A 27,603-nucleotide genomic window follows, 5' to 3' on the forward strand; every position below is an offset into this window, starting at 1 on the left:
GGAATTAACCAAAGGCTCAGCATGCCGTGCCTGAACCAGATTAGGGCCTGACAACCGTGCGGGTTTGCAGCCAGCTCAGAAGATAGCGAGTTGAAGAAAGGAGCTCAGGGGCACTGTAACTCACAAACCTGCAGACTAATAAATGACAGCTATCGTCCAAAAATATATTGAAGGAGGTCTGCAAAGACGACTTGTAAGCGGGACAGATTTGCAGGAAAACGATTTCAGGGGGTAGACGGGAATTGCATTTAAAGCATAGGAAAAGAGGCAGAAAGTCGACAATGATGCTCTTGGCCAAAAAGGGCGTATGCGTTTTTTCCTGAATATATTCAGGAAAAAACGCATACGCCCTTTTTGGCCAACCAAGCAAGCATGTTAAAGAAATCTGCACTACAATGAAGTCTCACTGCCCCCCGGTCAAAAGGGCCATCTGAAAAAAGTGTAAAATCCAGAAATGCAGCACAGGCCATGGAGAACAGGGAGCCTTGCTATGTTGATGGGTGGGATGTAAATTGCCAACAGCCACTCTGGAGAAGTGTATGGTGATTCCTGGAACACCTAAAAAACAAAGCAACGAAGCCTACGGCACTTCCACTTATGGTCCTATAGCTTAGGGAAATTAAAATCAAAAACACACAAACACCCCAAAGTTTCGGACGGCTCTGTTTACAAGAACCTCGTCTACGGTACAAGGTAAATATCCCAAAATGTGAAAAATGGATAAAGTAGTAGTGGTACCTACATACAATGGAATATCACTCAGCAATGAAATCTATGTCATCAGGCCCGTCGCGGCATAATGAGTGGATTCATGTACGAAGATTCTAAGTGAAATAAGTCACACAGAAAATGAAACATCATAAGATATCACTAATACACGGAATGTAAACTTGGCTGCACATGACCTGAATTACAAAACAGAACAGGGTCTCAAATTTAGAAAAACAACTTATGCTTGCTTAAGGGGAAAGGTGAGTTGGGGTGCTGCATAAAACCAGACATAGAAATTAGCACAGATACCATTCCATAAGTCAAATATGTAATAGTCAAGACCTACCCCTTGTTCAACGAAATGGGCTAAACACCCTATATTCAACGCCTAGGAATACACCTGACTACTAAGAATCTTCAAACCCATGGATTTATATGTCTTCATAAGAGAATCAAGCGTGTGTACAGCTGCATGAAGGCAGCAGAGAAAATCCAATAAATCCCATTATCAAAATGAATTACAAAAACAAAACACAATGACAGTGAAATAGAGAGCAATTCTTAAATAATTCATTCAGGGTTTGTGATGCAACCTGGATTTACCTGATCTACACCCAGAGCTGTGTGAGACATAAGGTTGGACACTTCGGGCTGATAGCATTGGTGAGGTTCGATGAGCAAATGCAGACCATTTGAAGTCATACTGCGTGGTACCCATTCCATGGGTCCCAACTCTCCAGGTTTAAGCGATTCTTCCTTCAGCTAAAACATGCATGGGAAACCCACAGTATGGTGCACCGTGTGACCGGGAAACGTTTTCAAATGCATCTCAGTTTTCGTCCCCTTTTACTCGGGTTCACAATTCCAGACCCTTTACTAACACTCTCCCCACTTGGAGAGTCAGTGCCTTTAACCTGCTGTTTGGCACAGTTTACAATTTCTGTGCAAGATGAACAGGAATAGGGAGAACCAATGAGAGACTAGCTTAGGTGTCTGCACGGGCAAATTTAACGCTCATTTCCCACCAGGTAGAGGAATTAACCAAACGCTCAGCATGCCGTGCCGGAACCAGATTAGGGCCTGAATCAAATCTGCGGGTTTGCGGCCAGCTCACTAGAAAGCGATTTGAAGAAAGGAGCTCTGGGACACTGTAATTCATGAACCTGCAGAGTTATAAATGACAGCTATCGTCAAAAAATATATTGAAGGAAGGCTGCGAAGAGGACTTGAAAGCGGGGCAGAATTGCAGGAAAACTATTTCTGGGTGTAGACTGCAATTGCATTTAAAGCATAGGAAAAGAGGCAGAACATCGACAATGATGCTCTTGGCCAAAAAGGGCGTATGCGTTTTTTCCTGAATTCAGGAAAAAACGCATACGCCCTTTTTGGCCAACCAAGCAAGCATGTTAAAGAAATCTGCACTACAATGAAGTCTCACTGCCCCCCGGTCAAAAGGGCCATCTGAAAAAAGTGTAAAATCCAGAAAGGCAGCACAGGCCATGGAGAACAGGGAGCCTTGTTATGCTGATGGGCGGGATGTAAATTGCCAACAGCCACTCTGGAGAAGTGTATGGTGTTTCCCGGAACACCGAAAAAACAAAGCTACGGAGCCTACGGCACTTCCACTTATGGTCCTATAGCTTAGGGAAATTAAAGTCAAAAACACACAGCCACCCCAAAGTGTCGGACGGCTCTGTTTACAAGAACCTCGTCTACGGTACAAGTTAAATATCCCAGAATGTGAAAAATGGATAAAGAAGTTGTGGTACGTACGTACAATGGAATATCACTCAGCAATGAAATCTATGTCATCAGGCCTGTCGCGGCATAATGAGTGGATTCAGGTACGATGATTCTAAGTGAAATAAGTCACACAGAAAATGAAACATCATAAGATATCACTAATACACGGAATGTAAACTTGGCTACACATGAACTGAATTACAAAACAGAACAGGGTCTCAAATTTAGGAAACCAACTTATGCTTGCTTAAGGGGAAAGGTGAGTTGGGGTGCTGCATAAAACCAGAGATAGAAATTAGCACAGATACCTTTCCATAAGCCAAATATGTAATAGTCAAGACCTACCCCTTGCTCAACGAAATGGACTAAACACCCCATATTCAACGCCTAGGAATACACCTGACTAGTAAGAATCTTCAAACCCATGGATTTATATGTCTCCGTAAGAGAATGAAGCGTGTGTACAGCGGCATGAATGCAGCAGAGAAAATCCGATACATCCAATTATCAAAATGAATTACACAAACAAAACCAAAGGACAGTGAAATAGAGAGCAATTCTTAAATAATTCATTCAGGGCTTGTGATGCAACCTGGATTTACCACATCAACACCCAGAGCTGAGTGAGACATAAGGTTGGGCACTTCGGGCTGATAGCATTGGTGAGGTTCGATGAGCAAATGCAGACCCTTTGAAGTCATACAGCATGGTACCCATTCCATGGGTCCCAACTCTCCAAGTTTAAGGGATTCTTCCTTCAGCTAAAACATGCATGGGAAACCCACAGTATGGTGCACCGTGTGACTGGCAAACGTTTTCAAATGCATCTCAGGTTTCGTCCCCTTTTACTCGGGTTCACCATTCCAGACCCTTTACTAACACTCTCCCCACTTGGAGAGTCAGTGCCTTTAACCTCCTGTTTGGCACAGTTTGCAATTTCTGCGCAAGATGAACAGGAACAGGGAGAACCAATGAGAGACTAGCTGTAGGTGTCTGCACGGGCAAATTTAACGCTCATTTCCCACCAGGAGGAGGAATTAACCAAAGGCTCAGCATGCCGTGCCTGAACCAGATTAGGGCCTGACAACCGTGCGGGTTTGCAGCCAGCTCAGAAGATAGCGAGTTGAAGAAAGGAGCTCAGGGGCACTGTAACTCACAAACCTGCAGACTAATAAATGACAGCTATCGTCCAAAAATATATTGAAGGAGATCTGCAAAGACGACTTCTAAGCGGGACAGATTTGCAGGAAAACGATTTCAGGGGGTAGACGGGAATTGCATTTAAAGCATAGGAAAAGAGGCAGAAAGTCGACAATGATGCTCTTGGCCAAAAAGGGCGTATGCGTTTTTTCCTGAATATATTCAGGAAAAAACGCATACGCCCTTTTTGGCCAACCAAGCAAGCATGTTAAAGAAATCTGCACTACAATGAAGTCTCACTGCCCCCCGGTCAAAAGGGCCATCGGAAAAAAGTGTAAAATCCAGAAATGCAGCACAGGCCATGGAGAACAGGGAGCCTTGCTATGTTGATGGGTGGGATGTAAATTGCCAACAGCCACTCTGGAGAAGTGTATGGTGATTCCTGGAACACCTAAAAAACAAAGCAACGAAGCCTACGGCACTTCCACTTATGGTCCTATAGCTTAGGGAAATTAAAATCAAAAACACACAAACACCCCAAAGTTTCGGACGGCTCTGTTTACAAGAACCTCGTCTACGGTACAAGGTAAATATCCCAGAATGTGAAAAATGGATAAAGTAGTAGTGGTACCTACATACAATGGAATATCACTCAGCAATGAAATCTATGTCATCAGGCCCGTCGCGGCATAATGAGTGGATTCATGTACGAAGATTCTAAGTGAAATAAGTCACACAGAAAATGAAACATCATAAGATATCACTAATACACGGAATGTAAACTTGGCTGCACATGACCTGAATTACAAAACAGAACAGGGTCTCAAATTTAGAAAAACAACTTATGCTTGCTTAAGGGGAAAGGTGAGTTGGGGTGCTGCATAAAACCAGACATAGAAATTAGCACAGATACCATTCCATAAGTCAAATATGTAATAGTCAAGACCTACCCCTTGTTCAACGAAATGGGCTAAACACCCTATATTCAACGCCTAGGAATACACCTGACTACTAAGAATCTTCAAACCCATGGATTTATATGTCTTCATAAGAGAATCAAGCGTGTGTACAGCTGCATGAAGGCAGCAGAGAAAATCCGATAAATCCCATTATCAAAATGAATTACAAAAACAAAACACAATGACAGTGAAATAGAGAGCAATTCTTAAATAATTCATTCAGGGTTTGTGATGCAACCTGGATTTACCTGATCTACACCCAGAGCTGTGTGAGACATAAGGTTGGACACTTCGGGCTGATAGCATTGGTGAGGTTCGATGAGCAAATGCAGACCATTTGAAGTCATACTGCGTGGTACCCATTCCATGGGTCCCAACTCTCCAGGTTTAAGCGATTCTTCCTTCAGCTAAAACATGCATGGGAAACCCACAGTATGGTGCACCGTGTGACCGGGAAACGTTTTCAAATGCATCTCAGTTTTCGTCCCCTTTTACTCGGGTTCACAATTCCAGACCCTTTACTAACACTCTCCCCACTTGGAGAGTCAGTGCCTTTAACCTGCTGTTTGGCACAGTTTACAATTTCTGTGCAAGATGAACAGGAATAGGGAGAACCAATGAGAGACTAGCTTAGGTGTCTGCACGGGCAAATTTAACGCTCATTTCCCACCAGGTAGAGGAATTAACCAAACGCTCAGCATGCCGTGCCGGAACCAGATTAGGGCCTGAATCAAATCTGCGGGTTTGCGGCCAGCTCACTAGAAAGCGATTTGAAGAAAGGAGCTCTGGGACACTGTAATTCATGAACCTGCAGAGTTATAAATGACAGCTATCGTCAAAAAATATATTGAAGGAAGGCTGCGAAGAGGACTTGAAAGCGGGGCAGAATTGCAGGAAAACTATTTCTGGGTGTAGACTGCAATTGCATTTAAAGCATAGGAAAAGAGGCAGAACATCGACAATGATGCTCTTGGCCAAAAAGGGCGTATGCGTTTTTTCCTGAATTCAGGAAAAAACGCATACGCCCTTTTTGGCCAACCAAGCAAGCATGTTAAAGAAATCTGCACTACAATGAAGTCTCACTGCCCCCCGGTCAAAAGGGCCATCTGAAAAAAGTGTAAAATCCAGAAAGGCAGCACAGGCCATGGAGAACAGGGAGCCTTGTTATGCTGATGGGCGGGATGTAAATTGCCAACAGCCACTCTGGAGAAGTGTATGGTGTTTCCCGGAACACCGAAAAAACAAAGCTACGGAGCCTACGGCACTTCCACTTATGGTCCTATAGCTTAGGGAAATTAAAGTCAAAAACACACAGCCACCCCAAAGTGTCGGACGGCTCTGTTTACAAGAACCTCGTCTACGGTACAAGTTAAATATCCCAGAATGTGAAAAATGGATAAAGAAGTTGTGGTACGTACGTACAATGGAATATCACTCAGCAATGAAATCTATGTCATCAGGCCTGTCGCGGCATAATGAGTGGATTCAGGTACGATGATTCTAAGTGAAATAAGTCACACAGAAAATGAAACATCATAAGATATCACTAATACACGGAATGTAAACTTGGCTACACATGAACTGAATTACAAAACAGAACAGGGTCTCAAATTTAGGAAACCAACTTATGCTTGCTTAAGGGGAAAGGTGAGTTGGGGTGCTGCATAAAACCAGAGATAGAAATTAGCACAGATACCTTTCCATAAGCCAAATATGTAATAGTCAAGACCTACCCCTTGCTCAACGAAATGGACTAAACACCCCATATTCAACGCCTAGGAATACACCTGACTAGTAAGAATCTTCAAACCCATGGATTTATATGTCTCCGTAAGAGAATGAAGCGTGTGTACAGCGGCATGAATGCAGCAGAGAAAATCCGATAAATCCCATTATCAAAATGAATTACACAAACAAAACCCAAGGACAGTGAAATAGAGAGCAATTCTTAAATAATTCATTCAGGGCTTGTGATGCAACCTGGATTTACCACCTCTACACCCAGAGCTGAGTGAGACATAAGGTTGGGCACTTCGGGCTGATAGCATTGGTGAGGTTCGATGAGCAAATGCAGACCCTTTGAAGTCATACAGCATGGTACCCTTTCCATGGGACCCAACTCTCCAAGTTTAAGGGATTCTTCCTTCAGCTAACACATGCATGGGAAACCCACAGTATGGTGCACCGTGTGACTGGCAAACGTTTTCAAATGCATCTCAGTTTTCGTCCCCTTTTACTCGGGTTCACCATTCCAGACCCTTTACGAACACTCTCCCCACTTGGAGAGTCAGTGCCTTTAACCTCCTGTTGGGCACAGTTTGCAATTTCTGCGCAAGATGAAAAGGAATAGGGAGAACCAATGAGAGACTAGCTGTAGGTGTCTGCACGGGCAAATTTAACGCTCATTTCCCACCAGGAAGAGGAATTAACCAAAGGCTCAGCATGCCGTGCCGGAACCAGATTAGGGCCTGAAGCAATCCTGTGGGTTTGTGGCCAGCTCACAAGATAGCGAGTTGAAGAAAGGAGCTCAGGGGCACTGTAACTCACAAACCTGCAGAGTTATAAATGACAGCTATCGTCCAAAAATATATTGAAGGAACGCTGCGAAGACGACTTGTAAGCGGGACAGATTTGCAGGAAAACGATTTCAGGGGGTATACGGGAATTGCATTTAAAGCATAGGAAAAGAGGCAGAACGTCGACAATGATGCTCTTGGCCAAAAAAGGCGTATGCGTTTTTTCCTGAATATATTCAGGAAAAACACATACGCCCTTTTTGGCCAACCAAGCAAGCATGTTAAAGAAATCTGCACTACAATGAAGTCTCACTGCCCCCCGGTCAAAAGGGCCATCTGAAAAAAGTGTAAAATCCAGAAAGGCAGCACAGGCCATGGAGAACAGGGAGCCTTGTTATGCTGATGGGCGGGATGTAAATTGCCAACAGCCACTCTGGAGAAGTGTATGGTGTTTCCCGGAACACCGAAAAAACAAAGCTACGGAGCCTACGGCACTTCCACTTATGGTCCTATAGCTTAGGGAAATTAAAATCAAAAACACACAGCCACCCCAAAGTTTGGGTCGGCTCTGTTTACAAGAACCTCGTCTACGGTACAAGTTAAATATCCCAGAAAGCGAAAATGGATAAAGAAGTTGTGGTACATACGTACAATGGAAAATCACTCAGCAATGAAATCTATGTCATCTGGCCCTTACCGGCATAATGAGTGGTTTCAGGTACAATGATTCTACGTGAAATAAGTCACACAGAAAAAGGAACATCATAAGATATCACTAATACATGGAATGAAACTTGGCTACACATGAACTGAATTACAAAACAGAAGAGGGTCTCCAAGTTAGAAAACCAACTGATGGTTGCTTATGGGGAAAGGTGAGTTGGAGTGCTGCATAAAACCAGAGATTGATATTAGCACAGAAACTGTTCCATAAACCAAATATGTAATAGAAAAGACCTACTCCTTGCTCAACGAAATGGAGTCAACACCCCATATTCAACGCCTAGGAATATACCTGACTAGTAAGGATCTTAAAACCCATGGATTTATATGTCTCCGTAAGAGAATCAAGCGTGTGTACAGCGGCCTAAACGCATCAGTGAAAATCCGATAAATCCCATTATCAAAATAAATTTCAAAAACAAAACACAATGACACTGAAATAGAGGGCAATTCTTAAATAATTCATTCAGGGCTTGTGATACAACCTGGATTTAGCACATCTTCAACCAGAGCTGGGTGAGACATAAGGCTGGACACTTCGGGCTGATAGCATTGGTGAGGTTCGGTGAGCAAATGCAGAACATTTGAAGTCATACTGCATGGTACCCATTCCATGGGTCCCAACTCTCCAGGTTTAAGGGATTCTTCCTTCAGCTAAAACATGCATGGGAAACCCAGAGTATGGTCCACCTTGTGATTTGGATTCGTTTTCAAATGCATCTCAGTTTTTTTCCCCTGGTACTAGGGTTCAATATTCCAGACCCGTCAATAACACTCTCCCCATATATATATTCAGGAAAAAACGCATACGCCCTTTTTGGCCAACCAAGCAAGCGTGTAAAGGAAATCTGCACTACAATGAAGCCTCACTGCCCCCCGGTCAAAAGGGCCATCTGAAAAAAGTGTAAAATCCAGAAAGGCAGGACAGGCCATGGGGAACATGTAGCCTTGTTATGCTGATGGGCGGGATGTGAACCACCAACAGCCACTCTGGAGAACTGTATGGTGTTTCCAGAAACACGTAGGAAACAAAGCAACACAGCCTATGGCACTTCCACTTATGGTCCTATAGCTTAGGGACATTAAAATGAAAAACACAGAGCCACCCCAAAGTTTGGGACGGCTCTGTTTACAAGAACCTCGTCTACGATACAAGTTAAATATCCCAGAAATCGAAATATGGATAAAGAAGATGTGGTACGTATGTACAATGGAATATCACTCAGCAATGATATCTATGTCATCAGGCCAGTAGTGGCATAATGAATGGATTCAGGTATGATGATTTTACGTGAAATAAGTCACACAGAAAAAGAAACATCATAAGTTATCACTAATACATGGAATGTAAACTTGGCTACACATGAACTGATCTACAAAACAGAACACGGTCTCAAATTTAGAAAACGAACTTACGCTTGCTTATGGGGAAAGGTGAGTTGGCGTGCTGCATAAAACCAGAGATTGAAATTAGCACAGATATCTTTCCATAAGCCAAATATATAATAGACAAGACCTACTCCTTGCTCAACGAAATGAACTCAACACCCCATATTCAACGCCTCGGAATATACCTGACAATAAGAATCTTAAAACCCATGGATTTATATGTCTCCGTAAGAGAATCAAGCGTGTGTACAGTGGCCTAAACGCAGCAGTGAAAATCGGATAACTTCCTTTATCAAAAAAAATTTCAAAAACAAAACACAATGACAGTGAAATAGAGAGCAATTCTTAAATAATTCATTCAGGGCTTGTGATGCAACCTGGATTTACCACATCTACACCCAGAGCTGGGTGAGACATAAGGCTGGACCCTTCGCGCTGATACCATTGGTGAGGCTCGGTGAGCAAATGCAGACCGTTTGAAGGCATACTGCATGGTACCCATTCCATGGGTCCCAACTCTCCAGGTTTAAGGGATTCTTCCTTCAGCTAAAACATGCATGAGAAACGCAGAGTATATTCCACCATGTTATTGCGATACGTTTTCAAATGCATCTCAGTTTTTGTGCCCTGGTACTCGGGTTCACCATTCCAGACGCTTTACTAACACTCTCCCCACTTGGAGAGTCAATGCCTTTAACATCCTGTTCAGCACAGTTTGCAATTTCTGAGCAAGATGAACAGGAATAGGGAGAACCAATGAGAGACTAGCTGTAGGTGCCTGCACGGGCAAGTGTAACGACCATTTCCCACCAGGAAGAGGAATTAACCAAAGGGTCAGCGTGCCCTGCCAGAAACAGATTAGCGCCTGAAGCATTCCTGCGGTTTTCGGCCAGCTCACAAGAAAGCGAGTTGAAGAAAGGAGCTCAGGGGCACTCTAATTCACAAACCTGCAGAGTTATGAATGACAGCTATCGTCCAAAAATATATTGAAGTAAGTCTGCGAAGAGGACTGGAAAGGGGGGCAGCATTTGAGGAAAACTATTTCAGGGGGTAGACTGGAATTGCACTTAAAGCATAGGAAATGAGGCAGAATGTCGACAATGATGCACTTTGCCAAAAAGGGCGTATGCATTTTTTCCTGAATATATTCAGGAAAAAACGCATACACCCTTGATGGCCAACCAAGCAAGCCTGTAAAGGAAATCTGCACCAAGGGCAGAAAGCTGTTGGGGGGATGGTGGTGTGAAGAGTTGAGAGATTGGGATTGACATGTATACATTTATATGCATAAAATAGATAACCAATAAGAACCTGCTGTATAAAAAATAAGATTAAAAATTAAAAAAAATAAAATTAAAAAGTAAAACAGAAAAAATATTCTTCCCTCCACATACATGTATTTATATGAATAAATTATTTCTATGCTTATATTTGTAAATGCAAAAAAGAGGAATGAAATCTACCTTGAACCAAAAACGAAAAATAGAAAAAACAAACAGAATCCACAAGTTACACAGAGGAAAACCGTATCAGGACACTTGCTCCAGTTGTAAACAATTCTGAAGTTGGTCAGTGGTGGGGAATCATCTCCCATACAGCCAGCAGGCCCCACGCAACAAGCGTCCTCATTGCAAAGCTGGGGGACCGTGCTGAGGCATCTGTGAGTAAACGTGGTCCGAGCCCCAGGCCAGCTGCTGCTGAAATGTTCCCACCCTTCCCAGATAAAACACCTGAATATGTTCAAGGACTTGAAAGCCTAGAGGAAGGGCAATGGAGCCACACGAGTGATTGCATGCCAGCCAACTTGGTGCCTGCAGGCCAGCCAGGATGGTCCTGGCCCTGGGTGCTCTTCTGGAAGCTTTCCATTTCCCTGCCTGAGATACCCCTCCTGTCCCGGCCCCCACTGATTTCTTCCTTCCTCACGTCTGCCCAGGGAGAAATTCCAGCGCCAGGTATGGGTGACACATCCTCTTCTTTAGCAGGTGGCATCTTGACAACTGCTGCAGAAAGTCCAGCAGAGCCCCACTCACACTGGGCCACCCACAACGCCATGACCTGTCACTCCCTCCCACCAGCCCAGCCCCGAGACTGCTGACAGGGCAGAGAAAATGGCGTCAGGCACAGCTGCAGGGGTTCTTGCTGCCTGGAGCGGTGTTTATATTGATCTCAAAACAGGCACACCTGGGGAGGGCTGGCCGGCATGGTCAGGCTGCCCAGGTCAGCCAATCATCACCCCTCAGGGTCTCACAGTTGCAGAAAATGGAACTTGCTGAATCGGCCAGGTCCAAGGAACAGGTGTGGGCTCTTGAGAGTCAGGATAGACAATGGGCTGCAGCTCTGGCTTGTATTCTAATCATTTTATCTGGCCCATGAGTGGGAGACAGCTTCAAGAAAACCCTGGCCTAATAAGAGGACCCCAGGAGTCAGGGAGAGGAGGGGTGGGTGGTGGGTGGAGACAGAGGCCTGGTGCCCCGGGTGCAGTGGAAGTCTCTGGAAGACCAGGTGGTGGCAGGCCGTACAGAGTGATGCCCAGGGTCACAGACCTGTCGGAGTTGCTATTTGTTAGTTCAAGTCCTGCTCTGAGGTGCTCTGTGTCAGATCTGAGTGACAGGTGAGCTGAGAGTGCTCTGCAATGAGGGCAATGTGCACGGTTCCTGTGTGCCCTGCCCTGCCACAGTACCTGCAAGTGTAGCTCTGTATCCTGGGAGGGAGCTGACCACGAGAGCCCCATGGGCTGCAGGGGACCTGCCCAGGGAACCCCATATCCTGGGATGGGCCTGACCATGAGAGCCCCATGGGCTGGTGTGGAGGTGGGGTACCTGCCCAGGTGAGCTCCATATCCTGAGATTGGTCTGACCACGAGAGCCCCATGGGCTGCCAGGGGCCTGGTAAAGATGTCAGGATCGTCAGTGAAGCCACCGAGTATATACCTCCAGTAGTTCCTAATTCCTACACCCTGCTGGTCATTCTACCAACCACCAGGAGACGGTATTCTGTATTAGTCTTCAATGATGCCTTCTTTTGTATGCCATTAGTCCCAGAGTCACAAGAAATTTCGGCTTGTAAGTGGCAGGACTCAACATACAACTAAAACAATACATCCAGGCCGTCTTGCCCCAAGTGTTCAAAAATTCCCACACCATCTTTGGGGAAAGCTTAGCTAAAGACGTAAAAGTTCTACCTCTGGAAAAGGAAACACTCCTTCAATATGCTGACGACATTCTGATCACCAGCCCTACTAAGGAGGCCTCTGAACTACCAAGCCAATAAAGGATAGAAGTTGTCCAAGAAAAAGCTCAAATATCACAGACTACGGTGACCTGCCTGGGCTTCATTCTCACAGAAGGTCGGAGAAGCTCATCCCAGGAAAGGGAAGAAACAATTTACAGCCTTACCCCTTTCTAAAACTAGAAGACAGCTTAGGGGTTCCTGGGGAGGCCAGAGTTTGCTGCTTCTGGATCCCTAACTACAGTCTACTAGCTGGGCCTCTATATGAAACACTGAAAGGAAAAGATGATGATCCTTTTGAATAGAATCCAGAAGTGGCCTTTCAAGAATGGAAAGAGCAGTCAATTCAGACCCTTGCCCTGGAACTCCCTAATTTAGCTAAACCCTTTGACCTTTACATTCCTGGTGAAAGGTGAATTGCCATTGGAGTATTAGTGCAAAACCTGGGACCACTTGAAATGGAACAATGCAAGAATGCCATCCAGGTAGGATAAACTATAGTCACCAAGGGGCTTGGCCCACTGCAACATCTGGCCAACATACTGGCGGTATCTAAAAACCTGGAAATCAGCAGCCCAAAAGGCCACCTCCCTCCTAAGGGAAAAGGACCCCACGTGGTGTTCCTAACCCCCAACCATGCCCTGAAGTTGCAGGGTTTGCTCCGTGGGCACACTGACCTCCAGTGAGGAAGCCCTCCTACTCCAACATCCAGAGAGATATCCGGGGGCAACGGGGCACCATGACGACACATGTGACCATCACTTGACCTGGAGTTTCTCTCATAAAACAACAAGAGTGTGTCACAAAAGAGTAGACTACTGCTTGCAGGACTTACTGCACCCAGAGGGGAGGTAATAATCTTGGCAGGGGAACCGTATATCACGCTGTCACCATAGAAAAGCCTACAGACACCGTGATGATGGTGACCAGTAAGACCGGCTGGACTCCTGTTTACTTCAAAAGGCTGTTGACTCAGTGGCCATCATGGTCCTTCATCACAACTGACCCTGGACTGTCCGGGAGTTGAGCAGGCAGGGTCCTGACACCTGGTGCTGTTTTTACGTTAATTCAGAGGCCTAATTGAAGAAAGTGCAGACTACTAGTCAGAGCATCTAGGCTGGCAGAAACGGTCAGCCTAAAGTGTCTGAACAAATGTGTGGCGGGGTGAAAGTGGACCTCACAGCGTCACTGCACATTTCCTTCCCGGACCCTTAAAGGTCATTAGAATCTATAACACTTCCAATGCTCGTGCTCAGGCAGATGAACAGGGAGGCTGGAGGCCTGGGGACAATCAACGTCACCTAGAGGCTGCTGGGGAGAAGTTCTGACCCTCGCCCACGGGTATAAGGGCTCCTAACTCAGCACTCAGCAGTTACAGAAGAAGGGTCTGCACCCTCAGCACTCCAAGAATGAGGAAGAGGACAAAAGGCAGAAGAGGGGTTTGTCCCAGGCAAAGCCCATTAAAAATCCCTGGGAGATAAAAATAGAATCTGGGCAATAAAATAAAGTCTAACCTTTTTTATCCTTTGTGCTTTGTCTAATTTCATGTGCTCCTAGGGTCCCGCATACAGAGGTTCCACACCCGGCACTTCAGACCAGATTTCCTAGTACAGAATGGCTGGGTCGACACATCAGGTCCTGGGGCCCAGTGCAGACTCCGCGATATAGAGCCTGAGCTGCAGCCAACAGGGCCCTCGAGAGCTCTGCCCCCTCCCTCCCACTGAATCTGACAGGATCTCTACACAGCAGCCCAGCCCACAGCCCACGGGGTAGCACATGCTCTCACCTCTCCATTCTCTGATCAAAATATAAAGTTTCCTTTGCTTCTGAACCAAACTCAGTCTCGATCTTTTGGCTCCAATGACACTGGGCGTGGGGACACTTGTTGGGGTCCACTCTGGAGGATCAGTAACAGAAATTGAGAACGTTGTAACTTCAATGAACAGATGTGTGAGCCAAACTATAATTAACATAGAACAGTGTATAAGGCTCGGGTAAAATAAGATGTTTCTAACACTTCCATTTGATATTTCCATCACTTTATTATAAGCAAGTTCAGTGAAAAGGTTTGTCTTATTTGTCAGGTCAATATTAGAGAAGCGAAGTGATTTCTTTCCAAGGATGTACATCTAATAATCTTGGTTAAAGCTTCAATCTTGTTTTAAATGCTTTTCCATTGAAAATGATACCTCTCATTCAGCTCCCCCATTTCTGAGAAGTATAAAATCTTATAATTTATTATTACCAAAGTGGAAAGGTGGGAGGAGGGATAAATTAACAGTTTGGGATTAACACATACACACTGCTATGTATAAAATAGATCGTCAACAAGGAACTACTCTATAGCACAGGGAACTACACTCAATATTTTGCAATAACCTATAAGGGGAAATAATCTGAAAAAGAATAGATATTTTTATTGACATCATCTATCAATGACAGTTAAAATGGAACCTAAGGGAAGCCGGTGGTCAGTGCTTCTGACCCTGAAGACTTCAATCATCTAAAGTTTGGACTCTGCCTACTTCCCAAGGCCCTTAATGAACATATGTGTAGCCGTAGCTTAAAAAATTCCCCAGTTTGGGTAGCGGAGAGACACTGATTTTGAAAAAGCCCTGGTGTTCTCCTCACATGAACGGGACACTTCCTACAGCTAAAACATGCCTGTCACACCCAGAGGATGGTATATCGTCTGATCGGGAAGAGTTTGGAAAAGGCATCTCATCTCCTCATCTCCTGGTGCTCGGGTTCACCACTCCGGCGTCTTTACTAACAGTCTCCCCACTTGGAGATGTCAGCACTGTCAACATCCTGTTGCACACAGTTTGGAATTTGTCCAAGGATGAAGCAGAAGGAGGAGGAACAATGAGAGACAAGTCCTAGGTTTTCGGACAGACATATGTCACTCTAATTTCCAATCAGGAAGACGAATTGACCAAAGGCTAGGGTTGCCCATGGAAACAGAATAGGGCTTGAGGAAATCCCGCTGCTTTGTGGCCAGTTCCCATAAACACAAGTTGAAAAATGGAACTCAGGGACACTAAAATTCACGAAACTGCAGAGTTGAAAATATCTATCACTGAAAAATGTCTTGAGGAAAGTCAGAGAAAAGGACTTGTAAGCAACGGAGAATGGCAGGAAAGGGATTGGATGAGGTAGAAAGGACTCGCCATTAAGCACAAGAAAAGGGGCTGAACATTGCCAACATTGCAGTTGGCCAAAAAGGGTGTATGCATCTTTTTCTGTATATATTCAAGAAAAGGGCATACACTTTTTTAGCCAACCAAACAGGTGGGCACTGGAAATCAATACTACAAAACATATCACTTCGCATCAGTCAGAAGAGCCTTCCTCATAAAGTGTAAACACCAGAAATGCAGGACAGGGCAAGGAGAAAAGGGAGCCCTGTGAGGCTTATAGTGGAAATGTATATTGCCAACGGTCACTCTGGAAAAGTGTATTGTGATTACTAAAGCATCTAAAAAATGAGCTACAGAGCACAGGGCACTTGCACTCATGGACGTATATCTTGGGAAAAAGAAAAATCGAGAGGACACAGGCACCCCAATGTTTACCGCCTCTCTGTTTAATATATCCTCGATTAGGTTATAATTTATATGTCTCTGGAGGGAAAAAATGGACAGAGGTGTGGCACTTATGTAGAGTGGAATATTACTCAGCCTGAAAATCAATGAAACATGGCCAGTTGTAACAACCCCAGAGGAGTTACGTATGATCATTTGAAGTCACATAATTCAAAAAGACAAAGACATACGATATTACTAATACATGGAATGTAAACGTGGCTACAAATGAACTGAATTACAAAAGAGAACGGGGTCTCAAATTTAGAAAACCAACTTATGCTTGCTTAAGGATCAAGGAGAGTTGGGGTGCTGCATAAAACCAGAGATTGAAATTAGCACAGATACCGTTCCATAAGCCAAATATGTAATAGAAAAAACCTACTTCCTGGTCAACGAAATGGACTCAACACCCCATATTCAGTGCCTAGGAATATACAGGATGAGTAAGAGTCTTAATACCTATGGATTTATATGTCTCCATAAGAGAATCAAGCGTGTGTACAGTGACAAAAACGCAGCAGTGAAAATCAGCTAAATCCCATTATCAAAATAAATTTCAAAAACAAAACACAATGACAGTGAAATAGAGAGCAATTCTTAAATAATTCATTCAGGGCTTGTGATGCAACCTGGATTTACCTCATCTACACCCAGAGCTGCGTGAGACATAAGTTTGGAGACATCGGGCTGATAACATTGGTGAGGTTCAATGAGCAAATGCAGACCATTTGAAGTCATACTGTATGGTACCCTTTCCATGGGTCCCAACTCTCCACGTTTAAGCGATTCTTCCTTCAGCTAAAACATGCATAGGAAACCCACAATATGGTGCACCGTGTGACCGGGAAACATTTTCAAATGCATCTCAGTTTTCGTCCCCTTTTACTCGGGTGCACAATTCCAGACCCTTTACTAACACTCTCCCCACTTGGAGAGTCAGTGCCTTTAACCTCCTGTTTGGCACAGTTTGCAATTTCTGCGCAAGATGAACAGGAATAGGGACAACCAATGAGAGACTAGTTGTAGGTGTATGCACGGGCAAATTTAACGCTCATTTCCCACCAGGAAGAGGAATTAACCAAACGCTCAGCATGCCGTGCCGGAACTAGATTAGGTCCTGAAGCAATCCTGCCGGTTTGCGGCCAGCTCACAAGAAAGCGATTTGAAGAAAGGAGCTCAGGGGCACTGTAATTCACAAACCTGCAGAGTTATAAATGACTGCTATCATCCAAAAATATATTGAAGGAAGGCTGCGAAGACGACTTGAAAGCGGGGCAGAATTGCAGGAAAACGATTTCAGAGGGTAGACTGGAATTGCATTTAAAGCATAGGAAAAGAGGCAGAACGTCGACAATGATGCACTTGGCCAAAAAGGGCGTATGCGAATTTTCCTGAATATATTCAGGAAAAAACGCATACGCCCTTTTTGGCCAACCCAGCAAGCATGTTAAAGAAATCTGCACTACAATGAAGTCTCACTGCCCCCCCCAGGTCAAAAGGGACATCTGAAAAAAGTGTAAAATGCAGAAATGCAGCACAGGCCATGGAGAACAGGGAGCCTTGTTATGCTGATGGGTGGGATGTAAATTGCCAACAGCCACTCTGGAGAAGTGTATGGTGTTTCCTGAAACACCTAAAAAACAAAGCAACGGAGCCTATGGCATTTCCACTTATGGTCCTATAGCTTAGGGAAATTAAAATCAAAAACACACAGCCACCCCAAAGCTTTAGACAGCTCTGTTTACAAGAACCTCGTCTACGGTACAAGTTAAATATCCCAGAAAGCAAAAAATGGATAAAGAAGTTGTGGTACGTACGTACAATTGAATATCACTCACGAATGAAATCTATGTCATCTGGACCGTCGTGGCATAATGAGTGGATTCAGGTACGATGATTCTAAGAGAAATAAGTCACACAGAAAATGAAACATCATAAGATATCACTAATACACGGAATGTAATCTTGGCTACACATGAACTGAATTACAAAACAGAACAGGGTCTCAAATTTAGAAAACCAACTAATGTTTGCTTAAGGGGAAAGGTGAGTTGGGTTGCTGCATAAAACCAGAGATAGAAATTAGCACAGATACCATTCCATACGTCAAATATGTAATAGTCAAGACCTACCCCTTGCTCAACGAAATGGGCTAAACACCCTATATTCAACGCCTAGGAATACACCTGACTAGAAAGAATTTTCAAACCCATGGATTTATATGTCTCCATAAGAGAATCAAACATGTGTACAGCTGCATGAAGGCAGCAGAGAAAATCCGATAAATCCCATTATCAAAATGAATTACAAAAACAAAACACAATGACAGTGAAATAGAGAGCAATTCTTAAATAATTCATTCAGGGCTTGTGGTGCAACCTGGATTTACCTCATCTAAACCCAGAGCTGAGTGAGACATAAGGTTGGGCACTTCGGGCTGATAGCATTGGTGAGGTTCGATGAGCAAATGCAGACCCTTTGAAGTCATACAGCATGGTACCCATTCCATGGGTCCCAACTCTCCAAGTTTAAGGGATTCTTCCTTCAGCTAAAACATGCATGGGAAACCCACAGTATGGTGCACCGTGTGACTGGCAAACGTTTTCAAATGCATCTCAGTTTTCGTCCCCTTTTACTCGGGTTCACCATTCCAGACCCTTTACGAACACTCTCCCCACTTGGAGAGTCAGTGCCTTTAACCTCCTGTTGGGCACAGTTTGCAATTTCTGCGCAAGATCAAAAGGAATAGGGAGAACGAATGAGAGACTAGCTCTAGGTGTCTGCACGGGCAAATTTAATGCTCATTTCCCACCAGGAAGAGGAATTAACCAAAGGCTCAGCATGCCGTGCCAGAACCAGATTAGGGCCTGAGGCAATCCTGCGGGTTTGCGGCCAGCTCACAAGATAGCGAGTTGAAGAAAGGAGCTCAGGGGCACTGTAACTCACAAACCTGCAGAGTTATAAATGAGAGCTATCGTCCAAAAATATATTGAAGGAAGGCTGCGAAGACGACTTGTAAGCGGGACAGATTTGCAGGAAAACGATTTCAGGGGGTAGACGGGAATTGCATTTAAAGCATAGGAAAAGAGGCAGAAGGTCGACAATGATGCTCTTGGCCAAAAAGTGCGTATGCGTTTTTTACTGAATATATTCAGGAAAAAACGCATACGCCCTTTTTGGCCAACCAAGCAAGCATGTTAAAGTAATCTGCACTACAATGAAGTCTCACTGCCCCCCGGTCAAAAGGGCCATCTGAAAAAAGTGTAAAATCCAGAAAGGCAGCACACGCCATGGAGAACAGGGAGCCTTGTTATGCTGATGGGCGGGATGTAAATTGCCAACAGCCACTCTGGAGAAGTGTATGGTGTTTCCCGGAACACCGAAAAAACAAAGCTACGGAGCCTACGGCACTTCCACTTATGGTCCTATAGCTTAGGGAAATTAAAATCAAAAACACACAGCCACCCCAAAGTGTCGGACGGCTCTGTTTACAAGAACCTCGTCTACGGTACAAGTTAAATATCCCAGAATGTGAAAAATGGATAAAGAAGTTGTGGTACGTATGTACAATGGAATATCACTCAGCAATGAAATCTATGTCATCAGGCCCGTCGCGGCATAATGAGTGGATTCAGGTACGATGATTCTAAGTGAAATAAGTCACACAGAAAATGAAACATCATAAGATATCACTACTACACGGAATGTAAACTTGGCTACACATGAACTGAATTACAAAACAGAACAGGGTCTCAAATTTAGAAAACCAACTTATGCTTGCTTAAGGGGAAAGGTGAGTTGGGGTGCTGCATAAAACCAGAGTAAGAAATTAGCACAGATACCTTTCCATAAGCCGAATATGTAATAGTCAAGACCTACCACTTGCTCAACGAAATGGACTAAACACCCCATATTCAACGCCTAGGAATACACCTGAGTAGTAAGAATCTTCAAACCCATGGATTTATATGTCTCCGTAAGAGAATGAAGCGTGTGTACAGCGGCATGAATGCAGCAGAGAAAATCCGATAAATCCCATTATCAAAATGAATTACACAAACAAAACCCAAGGACAGTGAAATAGAGAGCAATTCTTAAATAATTCATTCAGGGCTTGTGATGCAACCTGGATTTACCACATCTACACCCAGAGCTGAGTGAGACATAAGGTTGGGCACTTCGGGCTGATAGCATTGGTGAGGTTCGATGAGCAAATGCAGACCCTTTGAAGTCATACAGCATGGTACCCATTCCATGGGTCACAACTCTCCAAGTTTAAGGGATTCTTCCTTCAGCTAAAACATGCATGGGAAACCCACAGTATGGTGCACCATGTGACTGGCAAACGTTTTCAAATGCATCTCAGTTTTCGTCCCCTTTTACTCGGGTTCACCATTCCAGACCCTTTACGAACACTCTCCCCACTTGGAGAGTCAGTGCCTTTAACCTCCTGTTGGGCACAGTTTGCAATTTCTGCGCAAGATGAAAAGGAATAGGGAGAACCAATGAGAGACTAGCTGTAGGTGTCTGCACGGGCAAATTTAACGCTCATTTCCCACCAGGAAGAGGAATTAACCAAAGGCTCAGCATGCCATGCCAGAACAAGATTAGGGCCTGAGGCAATCCTGCGGGTTTGCGGCCAGCTCACAAGAAAGCGATTTTAAGAAAGGAGCTCAGGGGCACTGTAATTCACAAACCTGCAGAGTTATAAATGACAGCTATCGTCCAAAAATATATTGAAGGAAGGCTGCGAAGAGGACTTGAAAGCGGGGCAGAATAGCAGGAAAACGATTTCAGGGGGTAGACGGGAATTGCATTTAAAGCATAGGAAAAGAGGCAGAACGTCGACAATGATGCTTTTGGCCAAAAAGGGCGTATGCGTTTTTTCCTGAATATATTCAGGAAAAAACGCATACGCACTTTTTGGCCAACCAAGCAAGCATGTTAAAGAAATCTGCACTACAATGAAGTCTCACTGCCCCCCGGTCAAAAGGGGCATCTGAATAATGTGTAAAATCCAGAAAGGCAGCACAGGCCATGGAGAACAGGGAGCCTTGTTATGCTGATGGGCGGGATGTAAATTGCCAACAGCCACTCTGGAGAAGTGTATGGTGTTTCCCGGAACACCGAAAAAACAAAGCTACGGAGCCTACGGCACTTCCACTTATGGTCCTATAGCTTAGGGAAATTAAAATCAAAAACACACAGCCACCCCAAAGTGTCGGACGGCTCTGTTTACAAGAACCTCGTCTACGGTACAAGTTAAATATCCCAGAATGTGAAAAATGGATAAAGAAGTTGTGGTACGTATGTACAATGGAATATCACTCAGCAATGAAATCTATGTCATCAGGCCCGTCGCGGCATAATGAGTGGATTCAGGTACGATGATTCTAAGTGAAATAAGTCACACAGAAAATGAAACATCATAAGATATCACTACTACACGGAATGTAAACTTGGCTACACATGAACTGAATTACAAAACAGAACAGGGTCTCAAATTTAGAAAACCAACTTATGCTTGCTTAAGGGGAAAGGTGAGTTGGGGTGCTGCATAAAACCAGAGTAAGAAATTAGCACAGATACCTTTCCATAAGCCGAATATGTAATAGTCAAGACCTACCACTTGCTCAACGAAATGGACTAAACACCCCATATTCAACGCCTAGGAATACACCTGAGTAGTAAGAATCTTCAAACCCATGGATTTATATGTCTCCGTAAGAGAATGAAGCGTGTGTACAGCGGCATGAATGCAGCAGAGAAAATCCGATAAATCCCATTATCAAAATGAATTACACAAACAAAACCCAAGGACAGTGAAATAGAGAGCAATTCTTAAATAATTCATTCAGGGCTTGTGATGCAACCTGGATTTACCACATCTACACCCAGAGCTGAGTGAGACATAAGGTTGGGCACTTCGGGCTGATAGCATTGGTGAGGTTCGATGAGCAAATGCAGACCCTGTGAAGTCATACAGCATGGTACCCATTCCATGGGTCCCAGCTCTCCAAGTTTAAGGGATTCTTCCTTCAGCTAAAACATGCATGGGAAACCCACAGTATGCTGCACCATGTGACTGGCAAACGTTTTCAAATGATTCTCAGTTTTCGTCCCCTTTTACTCGGGTTCACCATTCCAGACACTTTATGAACACTCTCCCCACTTGGAGATTCAGTGCCTTTAACCTCCTATCGGGCACAGTTTGCAATTTCTGCGCAAGATGAAAAGGAATAGGGAGAACCAATGAGAGACTAGCTCTAGGTGTCTGCACGGGCAAATTTAACGCTCAATTCCCAACAGGAAGAGGAATGAACCAAAGGCTCAGCATGCCGTGCCGGAACCAGATTAGGGCCTGAGGCAATCCTGTGGGTTTGCGGCCAGCTCACAAGATAGCGAGTTGAAGAAATGAGCTCAGGGGCACTGTAACTCACAAACCTGCAGAGTTATAAATGACAGCTATCGTCCAAAAATATATTGAAGGAAGGCTGCGAAGACGACTTGTAAGTGGGGCAGAATTGCAGGAAAACTATTTCAGGGGGTAGACGGGAATTGCATTTAAAGCATAGGAAAAGAGGCAGAACGTCGACAATGATGCTCTTGGCCAAAAAGGGCGTATGCGTTTTTTCCTGAATATATTCAGGAAAAAACGCATACGCCCTTTTTGGCCAACCAAGCAAGCATGTTAAAGAAATCTGCACTACAATGGAGTCTCACTGCCCCCCGGTCAAAAGGGCCATCTGAAAAAAGTGTAAAATCCAGAAAGGCAGCACAGGCCATGGAGAACAGGGAGCCTTGTTATGCTGATGGGCGGGATGTAAATTGCCAACAGCCAGTCTGGAAAAATGTATGGTGTTTCCCGGAACATCTAAAAAACAAAGCAACGGAGCCTACGGCAATTCCCCTTATGGTCATATAGCTTAGGAAAATTAAAATCAAAAACACACAGCCACCTCAAAGTTTCAGACGGCTCTGTTTACAAAACCCCGTCTACGGTACAAGTTAAATATCCCAGAAAGCGAAAAATCGATAAAGAAGTTGTGGTACGTATGTACAAAGGAATATCACTCACCAATGAAATCTATGTCACCTGGCCCGTCGTGGCATAATGAGTGGATTCAGGTACGATGATTCTAAGAGAAATAAGTCACACAGAAAATGAAACATCATAAGATATCTCTAATACACCGAATGTAATCTTGGCTACACAATAACTGAATTACAAAACAGAACAGGGTCTCAAATTTAGAAAACCAACTTATGTTTGCTTAAGGGGAAAGGTGAGTTGGGGTGCTGCATAAAACCAGAGATAGAAATTAGCACAGATACCATTCCATACGTCAAATATGTAATAGTCAAGGCCTACACCTTGCTCAACGAAATGGGCTAAACACCCTATATTCAACGCCTAGGAATACACCTGACTAGTAAGAATCTTCAAACCCATGGATTTATATGTCTCCATAAGAGAATCAAACGTGTGTACAGCTGCATGAAGGCAGCAGAGAAAATCCGATAAATCCCATTATCAAAATCAATTACAAAAACAAAACACAATGACAGTGAAATAGAGAGCAATTCTTAAATAATTCATTCAGGACTTGTGATGCAACCTGGATTTACCTCATCTAAACCCAGAGCTGAGTGAAACATAAAGTTGTACACTTCGGGCTGATAGCATTGGTGAGGTTCGATGAGCCAATGCACACCATTTGAAGTCATACTGCATGGTACCCATTCCATGGGTCCCAACTCTCCAGGTTTAAGCGATTCTTCCTTCAGCTAAAGCATGCATGGGAAACCCACAGTATGGTGCACCATGTGACCAGGCAACGTTTTCAAAGGCATCTCAGTTTTCGTCCCCTTTTACTCGGGTTCACAATCCCAGACCCTTTACTAACACTCTCCCCACTTGGAGAGTCAGTGCCTTTAACCTGCTGTTTGGCACAGTTTGCAGTTTCTGCGCAAGATGAACAGGAATAGGGAGAACCAATGAGAGACTAGCTATAGGTGTCTGCACGGGCAAATTTAACGCTCATTTCCCACCAGAAAGAGGAATTAACCAAAGGCTCAGCATGCCGTGCCGGAACCAGATTAGGGCCTGAAGCAATCCTGCGTGTTTGCGGCCAGCTCACAAGAAAGCGATTTTAAGAAAGGAGCTCAGGGGCACTGTAATTCACAAACCTGCAGAGTTATAAATGACAGCTATCGTCCAAAAATATATTGAAGGAAGGCTGCGAAGAGGACTTGAAAGCGGGGCAGAATTGCAGGAAAACGATTTCAGGGGGTAGACTGGAATTGCATTTAAAGCATAGGAAAAGAGGCAGAACGTCGACAATGATGCACTTGGCCAAAAAGGGCGTATGCGTTTTTTCCTGAGGAGATAACGCATACGCCCTTTTTGGCCAACCAAGCAAGCATGTTAAAGAAATCTGCACTACAATGTAGTCTCACTGCCCCCCGGTCAAAAGGGCCATCTGAAAAAAGTGTAAAATCCAGAAAGGCAGCACAGGCCATGGAGAACAGGGAGCCTTGTTATGCTGATGGGCGGGATGTGAACTGCCAACAGCCACTCTGGAGAAGTGTATGGTGTTTCCTGAAACACGTAGGAAACAAAGCAACACAACCCACGGCACTTCCACTTATGGTCCTATAGCTTAGGGAAATTAAAATCAAAAACACACAGCCACCCCAAAGTTTGGGTCGGCTCTGTTTACAAGAACCTCGTCTACGGTACAAGTTAAATATCCCAGAAAGCGAAAATGGATAAAGAAGTTGTGGTACATACGTACAATGGAAAATCACTCAGCAATGAAATCTATGTCATCTGGCCCTTACCGGCATAATGAGTGGTTTCAGGTACAATGATTCTACGTGAAATAAGTCACACAGAAAAAGGAACATCATAAGATATCACTAATACATGGAATGAAACTTGGCTACACATGAACTGAATTACAAAACAGAAGAGGGTCTCCAAGTTAGAAAACCAACTGATGGTTGCTTATGGGGAAAGGTGAGTTGGGGTGCTGCATAAAACCAGAGATTGATATTAGCACAGAAACTGTTCCATAAACCAAATATGTAATAGAAAAGACCTACTCCTTGCTCAACGAAATGGAGTCAACACCCCATATTCAACGCCTAGGAATATACCTGACTAGTAAGGATCTTAAAACCCATGGATTTATATGTCTCCGTAAGAGAATCAAGCGTGTGTACAGCGGCCTAAACGCATCAGTGAAAATCCGATAAATCCCATTATCAAAATAAATTTCAAAAACAAAACACAATGACACTGAAATAGAGGGCAATTCTTAAATAATTCATTCAGGGCTTGTGATACAACCTGGATTTAGCACATCTTCAACCAGAGCTGGGTGAGACATAAGGCTGGACACTTCGGGCTGATAGCATTGGTGAGGTTCGGTGAGCAAATGCAGAACATTTGAAGTCATACTGCATGGTACCCATTCCATGGGTCCCAACTCTCCAGGTTTAAGGGATTCTTCCTTCAGCTAAAACATGCATGGGAAACCCAGAGTATGGTCCACCTTGTGATTTGGATTCGTTTTCAAATGCATCTCAGTTTTTTTCCCCTGGTACTAGGGTTCAATATTCCAGACCCGTCAATAACACTCTCCCCATATATATATTCAGGAAAAAACGCATACGCCCTTTTTGGCCAACCAAGCAAGCGTGTAAAGGAAATCTGCACTACAATGAAGCCTCACTGCCCCCCGGTCAAAAGGGCCATCTGAAAAAAGTGTAAAATCCAGAAAGGCAGGACAGGCCATGGGGAACATGTAGCCTTGTTATGCTGATGGGCGGGATGTGAACCACCAACAGCCACTCTGGAGAACTGTATGGTGTTTCCAGAAACACGTAGGAAACAAAGCAACACAGCCTATGGCACTTCCACTTATGGTCCTATAGCTTAGGGACATTAAAATGAAAAACACAGAGCCACCCCAAAGTTTGGGACGGCTCTGTTTACAAGAACCTCGTCTACGATACAAGTTAAATATCCCAGAAATCGAAATATGGATAAAGAAGATGTGGTACGTATGTACAATGGAATATCACTCAGCAATGATATCTATGTCATCAGGCCAGTAGTGGCATAATGAATGGATTCAGGTATGATGATTTTACGTGAAATAAGTCACACAGAAAAAGAAACATCATAAGTTATCACTAATACATGGAATGTAAACTTGGCTACACATGAACTGATCTACAAAACAGAACACAGTCTCAAATTTAGAAAACGAACTTACGCTTGCTTATGGGGAAAGGTGAGTTGGCGTGCTGCATAAAACCAGAGATTGAAATTAGCACAGATATCTTTCCATAAGCCAAATATATAATAGACAAGACCTACTCCTTGCTCAACGAAATGAACTCAACACCCCATATTCAACGCCTCGGAATATACCTGACAATAAGAATCTTAAAACCCATGGATTTATATGTCTCCGTAAGAGAATCAAGCGTGTGTACAGTGGCCTAAACGCAGCAGTGAAAATCGGATAACTTCCTTTATCAAAAAAAATTTCAAAAACAAAACACAATGACAGTGAAATAGAGAGCAATTCTTAAATAATTCATTCAGGGCTTGTGATGCAACCTGGATTTACCACATCTACACCCAGAGCTGGGTGAGACATAAGGCTGGACCCTTCGCGCTGATACCATTGGTGAGGCTCGGTGAGCAAATGCAGACCGTTTGAAGGCATACTGCATGGTACCCATTCCATGGGTCCCAACTCTCCAGGTTTAAGGGATTCTTCCTTCAGCTAAAACATGCATGAGAAACGCAGAGTATATTCCACCATGTTATTGCGATACGTTTTCAAATGCATCTCAGTTTTTGTGCCCTGGTACTCGGGTTCACCATTCCAGACGCTTTACTAACACTCTCCCCACTTGGAGAGTCAATGCCTTTAACATCCTGTTCAGCACAGTTTGCAATTTCTGAGCAAGATGAACCGGAATAGGGAGAACCAATGAGAGACTAGCTGTAGGTGCCTGCACGGGCAAGTGTAACGACCATTTCCCACCAGGAAGAGGAATTAACCAAAGGGTCAGCGTGCCCTGCCAGAAACAGATTAGCGCCTGAAGCATTCCTGCGGTTTTCGGCCAGCTCACAAGAAAGCGAGTTGAAGAAAGGAGCTCAGGGGCACTCTAATTCACAAACCTGCAGAGTTATGAATGACAGCTATCGTCCAAAAATATATTGAAGTAAGTCTGCGAAGAGGACTGGAAAGGGGGGCAGCATTTGAGGAAAACTATTTCAGGGGGTAGACTGGAATTGCACTTAAAGCATAGGAAATGAGGCAGAATGTCGACAATGATGCACTTTGCCAAAAAGGGCGTATGCATTTTTTCCTGAATATATTCAGGAAAAAACGCATACACCCTTGATGGCCAACCAAGCAAGCCTGTAAAGGAAATCTGCACCAAGGGCAGAAAGCTGTTGGGGGGATGGTGGTGTGAAGAGTTGAGAGATTGGGATTGACATGTATACATTTATATGCATAAAATAGATAACCAATAAGAACCTGCTGTATAAAAAATAAGATTAAAAATTAAAAAAAA

Source organism: Delphinapterus leucas, chromosome 6, assembly GCF_059928025.1.
Source record: "Delphinapterus leucas isolate spDelLeu-1000000601 "Yukka" chromosome 6, BTC_Dleu_Yukka2, whole genome shotgun sequence".
Taxonomy (NCBI): domain Eukaryota; kingdom Metazoa; phylum Chordata; class Mammalia; order Artiodactyla; family Monodontidae; genus Delphinapterus; species Delphinapterus leucas.